Source organism: Wolffia australiana, chromosome 20 (assembly GCF_029677425.1).
Source record: "Wolffia australiana isolate 7733 chromosome 20, ASM2967742v1".
Lineage (NCBI taxonomy): Eukaryota > Viridiplantae > Streptophyta > Magnoliopsida > Alismatales > Araceae > Wolffia > Wolffia australiana.
In genome coordinates, this window is record NC_135854.1 from 4,196,771 (window position 1) to 4,204,673 (window position 7,903).

Consider the following 7,903-nt stretch of genomic DNA (forward strand, 5'->3'; position numbering starts at 1 on the left):
ATCTTGCATCAGGGTCGTTGGGACGATACAGTATTGCATCTCATCCTGGGCCAGGCATCCTGTCTGACATCCTACTCTATCACTGGTTTGGAACATGATGTGATAAAATGTTCATCATATGTAGTGTGCTTAATGGGGCTTCTACTTGTGTTGTCATGTCTATTCTAGGAAACCTATTTTCATAGAGAGCTGGAGATCTTTCTAACAACCTATGGTAAACCCTGACAGGGAACCTCATATATGTAATAATACACACTACTTATATTCATGTATAGGTAACAAGTTCTCTGACTTGTAACTTTCTACTTTTGTTTCTGTAGAATGATTTTCTATAGTGGATATCATTTAAAATGGTTAAGAATATTAAACATTTTTTAAAACATACCCCAGAAATACAAGTAATTTATGTGATAGACTATCTCATACACATTTCATTCCACATGTCAGGATATGTACAAGTAAAATAAAAAAAAAACAGAAATATGAAATCATAAAATTAAGGGGGGAGTCATGTTTTAAATTATCCATCCAGTGCTCTCTTGTGTGCACAAAAACTAAAGGCAAAAAAAATTTAGAATAAACGGCATGTAACCCTATATATAGCCAAACACCAGGCAAACTGGTTTATAAGAATTTTTAAAGGGTTCACTTAAGTTTCATCAATTTCAAGATTTTTTCATTACTGTATCTTAGATTTAGTTGAAAATGATAATAATACATCACCGAGTTTAAACATTCCTGGGGTCTTCATTTGTGAAGACCGCCCGACAAAATTTCATTGTTCAGTATGACACAGATGGTTTCGTTATTCCATTATTTCTTTGCTTTTTAATTATATTGTATGCATTGAAAAGAGTTAATACCCTCCAAAATGCGATACTAAACTCCGTATGCAAATACATTTCCTTCAACCTTTTCTGTGTATGTACTCAGTTTTTACTCAAACAATTAAATGGTTCCTAGTACTTCTAAATAATATCCCAAGTGCTTGGTTTTGTCAGAGTAAAATTGAAAAAAAATTACAAACTCATACGTGAATTTAAATTTAATCAAATTGTATTATCTGATTTCAATGAAAGACATCAAAATTTAAACATAGTAAAATAAATAACATGCGAAATAGAAAATTCAGAAAGCTAAAATATATTTCCTATGCAATATTTGATCCTCACCTACTCATTTCAAATGTTTTGTCCTGTTTAAACATTTAATTATGGAAATTAATTTTCTAATCGTAATTACAGTAAAATATAAAAAATATAATGTGTAAAACCCATTTGATTATTTTAAAACATAACACATGTGGTTATTTCGAATTAAGGATTTATTTAAATTTTAAATATTTCCATCCAGATGAAAATAGTTTTATTGAATGAATATTAAAAATTCTGAATAAATCATTGATAAATAAATCAATGATTTTAGTTTTGGGTATCATAACATCTCTCATGTGCAGTTCAAAGTATTGAGTTCTCTAAATTGAAAAAGTGAACTTATAGGAGTACGATATATCGCCAGATTATCACTTCATATTGATATATCCGTGATATTTCAGTATTTATGAGAAACATAAAAATGATTGATTGTAATATATTAATGACGAATAACTCCGTTAATACCACAATAACTTTATTAACTAGGTTAATGTTGTGTATTTTATTAATATGGGAATAAATTGAATAATTTTATAATTATTTTAATAACTATTCATATAATATTTTACTAGAAGATTTCACATGAACATAGTCCTGTTTATGAATTTAATGGAATAAAACAAAATTTTACTTGTTATTATCAATGCTACTAAGAAATTATTTTTTTGACATTCTTACTTTATTTTTGTTTGAATAAGTACCATGAAAATTAATGTTAAAATTATACACACCGTATCAATTTATCATGGTAAAATGCAAATAAATGTATCATAATATTTAAAATTATATGCCATTCTAGAGGGCGGTAGTCTTCTTTTATGAAAGATATTATTTAGTTTATACCCATTTCATGAAACCCAAGAATAGTCATATTCTAAAATTTTTGAAAATAAATAGTTTGAAATAAATGATAAAAAATGTCAAACATCTCCTTAAATCCATTAAACAAACTGTATTATAATTATTTATTCTCTTTTATTCATTGATTTGTCTGGCAAGTCCATTACAAGTACCCACAACAAACTCTTTTATATTATCTTATTCCATTTGATTGATTGTTTTTCATAATTTTATATTAATACAGAGAAATGAAACATAGATTTATTCATAAGATAAAAAACTGGAAAAGAAGGGTTGACATGCGTTTTGTTATATTTTACCAAATATTATGATAAATATTTTATAAATTAATTACGAATTTGCACTTTTTTCATTTAACCTCATGTGCATGAACAATTTTAAGGCACACTCACACAATTTTATAAAGTTCCATTATCTTAATTAACTTATATCATAATTAAAAACTATGCATATTTTTTTTGGATGCTGGACTAACTGAAACAACTAAATCAAACAAAAAGTAGACACAAGTAGCACACACACGATAAAACATTAATTAAAATTTTAATGCATAATTATATTTCACAGGGTACTGGTATATGAAATTCATTATAAAGTTAATAATGTTCTTCATTTGTATGATAGCAATAAGAAAACACAGTTCACATAGTCTTAATGGGAAAACAAGAGCAGATTGAAATTCATGTTTTTGCAGAGTGATTTCCTCAGATATAGGAGAAATTTTGTGATGGATTAAGGAGATTTCCTCAGGTAAGGTACATGTTTAGAATCATTAAAAACATATTATACATACGAAAAAAATAAAATATATTAGGTTGATATAACTCTCATCAACACTAAAAATTAAAGAACAAGGTAAAGGTCTCCATAGTGATTGATGAAATTTAAAGAATCTTGTCCCTATACTACTTCAGGTGATCTATATATTGGTCAACACTGGAGTTCTAAACTTTACACTGGGGGATGAATCACTTTCCACGATTGTTTTAAAATGTGCATACTATTTTAGTAAGAAGTTAAAATGTAAATATCTCAGTTTAAATATTTAGTAAATATTTTTAATGGAAAAGGGTATAAAATATAGATCATATATAATGGAAAGGCCATAAAACTAGTTCAGGCGAATATTATATTGCTTGGGATGGTGATGCATTACCATTATAGATGGAATGAAACTAGGATAGATATATAGATGAAATGAGGTAATAGAATGTGGAAGGATGTTATTGGAATTATATAAATTAAATATTAATGGAAGTCAAATGGGACTGGATTAGGGTGAGAGTAATATGAAAATTATGATGGAGAAGGTGGAAATAGGTTAATGTTGTCAGTGATTTAGAAACAAAGATTTTTTAATATTTGAAAGAAAATAAATTATAGATCCCTATTATAGATATCAGACGAAAAATATATTTTGATTCATATAAATTATAAACCATGAATTTCAGTTACCATCTATACTCGGTTATTTTTTCTTCCAAGATATCTTCAACCAACATCACAATTTCTAGCAACCTCTCTTAAATCAATAAAAAAATCACACGTATTTTTTCTTTACAAGAGAATAAAATCTAGGCACTAATACATGTCATGATTATATTCAATGAGATGGTATGCATCAATACAGAGGTGGTTCTTCATTTCCCATAGGTTATATCTATATACTTTTTAGTAAAGAGGGTGAAATAACCAGAAGGAGACAGTAACCTGCTTAGGAAACCCATTTTATCTTTTATAGGTAAAACGAATAACATAGCTTCTGCTTCCATTAGATTCCCCGTTATTAGACCTTATGGTGTCCCATTCATGTAAGCTTCCATTGGAAGTATCCTTGCGTACCTCAACTGTGTTTGATATTTTTTATCCAGTTGGAAGTACCATTAAGTTCCCCCTTGCATTCCAAAATTTTAATATCTGGATATATTTTATGTGGAAAAGTCATATTACCAATAAAATATTTTGAAATGGGTCACTTACATGGAGGCTCTTCGATATGTTCAAAATATGAAAAAATATTTTCACTAGTGCTACATATGTCAATAATTTGAATATATTTTGTGCACATATCCTAGAAAAGTCCAGGAAAGTAAATCAGGCAACCTAATTCTTCTGGATGTTCTTCCTACTTTTGTGAAAATGGAAGTTTAGGCATCCCCTTTATCATGATTTTCAAGAAAAACTCATAGCATAATACTTATTAAATAAAGTTATGCAAGATAATCATGTCATATTATTGATCTTAAAATTTTTTACTATTTTTTTATTTTTCATAATTATTATAATTGATGATTCTTCTTATTAATGGATACTCTACATATCTTATGTTCTTTTGTTAAGCTTATAGTTCTGATGTCCCATATTTTGCTCTTCAATACAGAGAATATATATGTAGAGAGTGAAATATGTGTTACAAGAAGATAGGGAATTTCTATTTCTTTTTTTTATCATTCTCTGGTAGAAACCTCATGCGACGACACATGGGTTGTCTTCAATTGCCATTCAACCAGGTGCTTCTGATCATAGTATGAACATTTATTTTTACTTAACAATTGTCACACAATGAAAAATTTACACCTATTTTTATAATTAATGAAGACATTATGCTTTAACATTTGACTCTAGTCACAAAATTATTAATATCTCCTCCAAGTTCACACAGCCTTTAGTCATACTTTATAATCACATTTTTTAGGGTGATGCTTGAGATTACATATCAGTGATTAAACTCATTTGGTATCATGATTGAGTGCTTGCCTGTTAATTTGTGTTTATAAAATGTCATCATTAAAAAAAAACAGTTACATTTGTGACTTTCTAATTTACATGTATCCTTCTTGATTCCTTTGTCTTTCAGAGGATTCTGTTTTGTTGATCCACTAAGAATGATCATACAGCCACATGTGTGGCAAACTGATTGGTCAATGCTCACTTGCAAGAATGAAGCTGAGGCAGGAAGAAGGGATATACTAGAAGCAAAAGGTATCCACTGCTGTTACTTAATCACAGCTGTTGGACCCCTTATATGAGTGTTAATTGGGATGGGGGGGGGGGGGAACCCATCCTTCTCCATGCCCTGACTGTCATCCACATTAACTGGTCAGTAGAGGCTGGCAATTAGAGGTTGTATTCTGATCCAACAGTTCCTGAAGAGTATTTTGGAGTTGGGATCCTTGCAATCCAGGTTCGAGAGAGGTCTCTATTGACCTGAAAAAGTCTTTTTTATCCTTGATTTGAACATCTTTGTCACAGGAAAAATTGATGACGGAAACCATTTTTGAGAGTGCTCAATGCATCTGTCTATTGTGAAAGCTCCATACAAGCTCGGGACCTTCAAAATAGTTCTGGAGGAAGTGTAGAAAAATACAGATCTGCACCAGCATAAGGGAAAGAGGAAGGGAAGCACACCGAGGTTAGGGGCGGCGATCTGTTACTACTCAGTCTGGATGATAATTACTTCATAACCATCTTAGATTACAAGCACTTTGTTTGTATTACCTGTAGAGTTCAATTTTAAATCCTATTTTTTATATTGGTTTCTTTGAGGCATTTCAACAAACATCTAGCATACATCATAAATTTTCTCTGATTTTGTGATGATTTTATATTCTCAAAATACCAAAAATTACATATTAAATGTATAAATCAAGATAAACCTTATTCTATTAAATTTATAAGAATAAAAATGGGAAATATTTTATGGAGGTCTCCATTGGGTTTCACATTAAGGTAAGGTTACCTTCTATTAATTCTTAGGTTACCAATTAATGCTAGCTCATATTTGCCCAATGGCCCCATGATCATGGGATCTATAACGCCCATTACAATAATGACATTAAATCATAAAATCACATTGTAAAATTTGAGCAATAAAAATGCATTTTTGATTATGAGAGTTTACTCAAAATTTTAATGAATTTGGTGTCAAATAGATAGGTTAGGAAAAGTGGTCCAACAATGGATAATGATTTAGTATATTGTTTTTTCAAATATCTTTGGAAATAGACTGAAGGGGTTATCTTTTACTTTGAAATGAAGCCTTAAAAATCAAATAGATGAGTTCATTTCAGAACTTCAAAAATTAAATAACATCAAACAAAATTTGAAGACTGAATTCTATCTTATGGCTCCAGTCCACGTCCATGATGCAACCACATCCTTCCAGATGTCCTTAAAAATATTTGTGACTATTGAGGATTAGGCACTGCCTTTGTCTTTAATATGTGATGATAAACCATAGCGTGATCCTCATTAAATGAAGGTGAATGAGATTAACGCCTTGTTCTGGATTTGGACCATTAAGTAATATTCAATTTTCTTAATAATATTATAAAAAGTCTTTTTTCATACTACGGGAGGTCATTCATTCTTGATGTTATTTATTTACTCTAACAGTTCTGATATCCTAAGTTAACAAGATTAGCACCACAGAAATATTATGAGTGAGAGAGAACTATTATCATCGGGGAAATATAATCTCCTAAAGGGGGATAAATAATGTCGATATCTTATTTGTGACTAATCTCTGGTAGAAACGTCATTTGGTAGCTTATGGCTTCATTGTAACTGATGTCCAAATGTCCATTAAGTATGTTTCCAGTGATTGTACAGACACATCTCTTTGTTTTTTATGAATACACTAATGTCCATTAAATTAATGAATATTTTATGATTCTCCATTCAAATGAAATGATGTTGGTGCCAATGAACTAATGGTAAAAATATTTTAAATCATGAAAATAAATTAAATGTTTATAATTCAAACCCGTAAGAAATAAATACAATTCTATTTATTTCTCCAATATATTTATGAAAATATAGGTCTTGCATAAAAGATAAACAATGGTTAAAAAGAATTATAGGAAATTGGTCTATCATTCAATATTCCTATCTATAGAAAATATGTAAATCATTAGATCAAATTTGATTTGAACTATGAATTAGTTAGTTGATCACGACATATAACTAATGAGTTAATATTACTATGTCTATAAATTCAAGTCAAATCATGTTGAATTCTTGTAACTAGAATATTAAAGGCCTCAAATAGTATCAACATCAATCAAATAACTAATTAAGTAATCTGTTTGTTGATTCTGCATAAAATAGTACCAGTGATGGTCTGGAACAAACCTTTTTATTTAATATCTAAAAAAGTAGAAATTAATTCAGTTAGGATGTCATAACAAAAAGGTCATGGCACAATAGATACCAATTTTTTTCCTATGAATGATTGGACCTTTCTAAGGCTTTACATTCTAATAATTTTAAAAGCCTGATATTTTATTTACTGTCACTACCTTCCATATCCACTGTGTATAATTTTCATGTGTTCCACCTTTATTAACTTAATTTCCCCCTCAAAAAGTAAACTGTTATATTTTCACCCATCATATTATCAAAAGTTGATAAGGTATAAATTTAAATGAGAGGCCACCTACATGAGGGCTATACTATCCGTCAATTTATAATGAAATCATAAATTGCGAAGGTGAAGTTGGAATTAGTTATAATCGGGTGCACTGTTTAGGTATTGAATTAGCATTATAAATTGTGTAAAAGTTATAATGAAAATAACTATAACTAGGTTAATATCCCATTTCAAGATTCACATTATGAATCTATACATATTTACAATTGCATTACCTAATCTTTACTACAAAGATTTGATGATTGGCAGGATGTCAAGTGACACCCATTTGATCTAGACTACAAGATTAACTGACCAGCTATTTTATCAATAAAGTGGTTAAGACATGTAAACATTAACAATAACATAGGTAGATCCCATTACCCATTCAGGACTTGGATGTTTACCTAAAGACCTTACAGTGCGCTGATAATGATACATTAAGTGAGTGGAATTTATCAAGGAGATTGTTTATTAT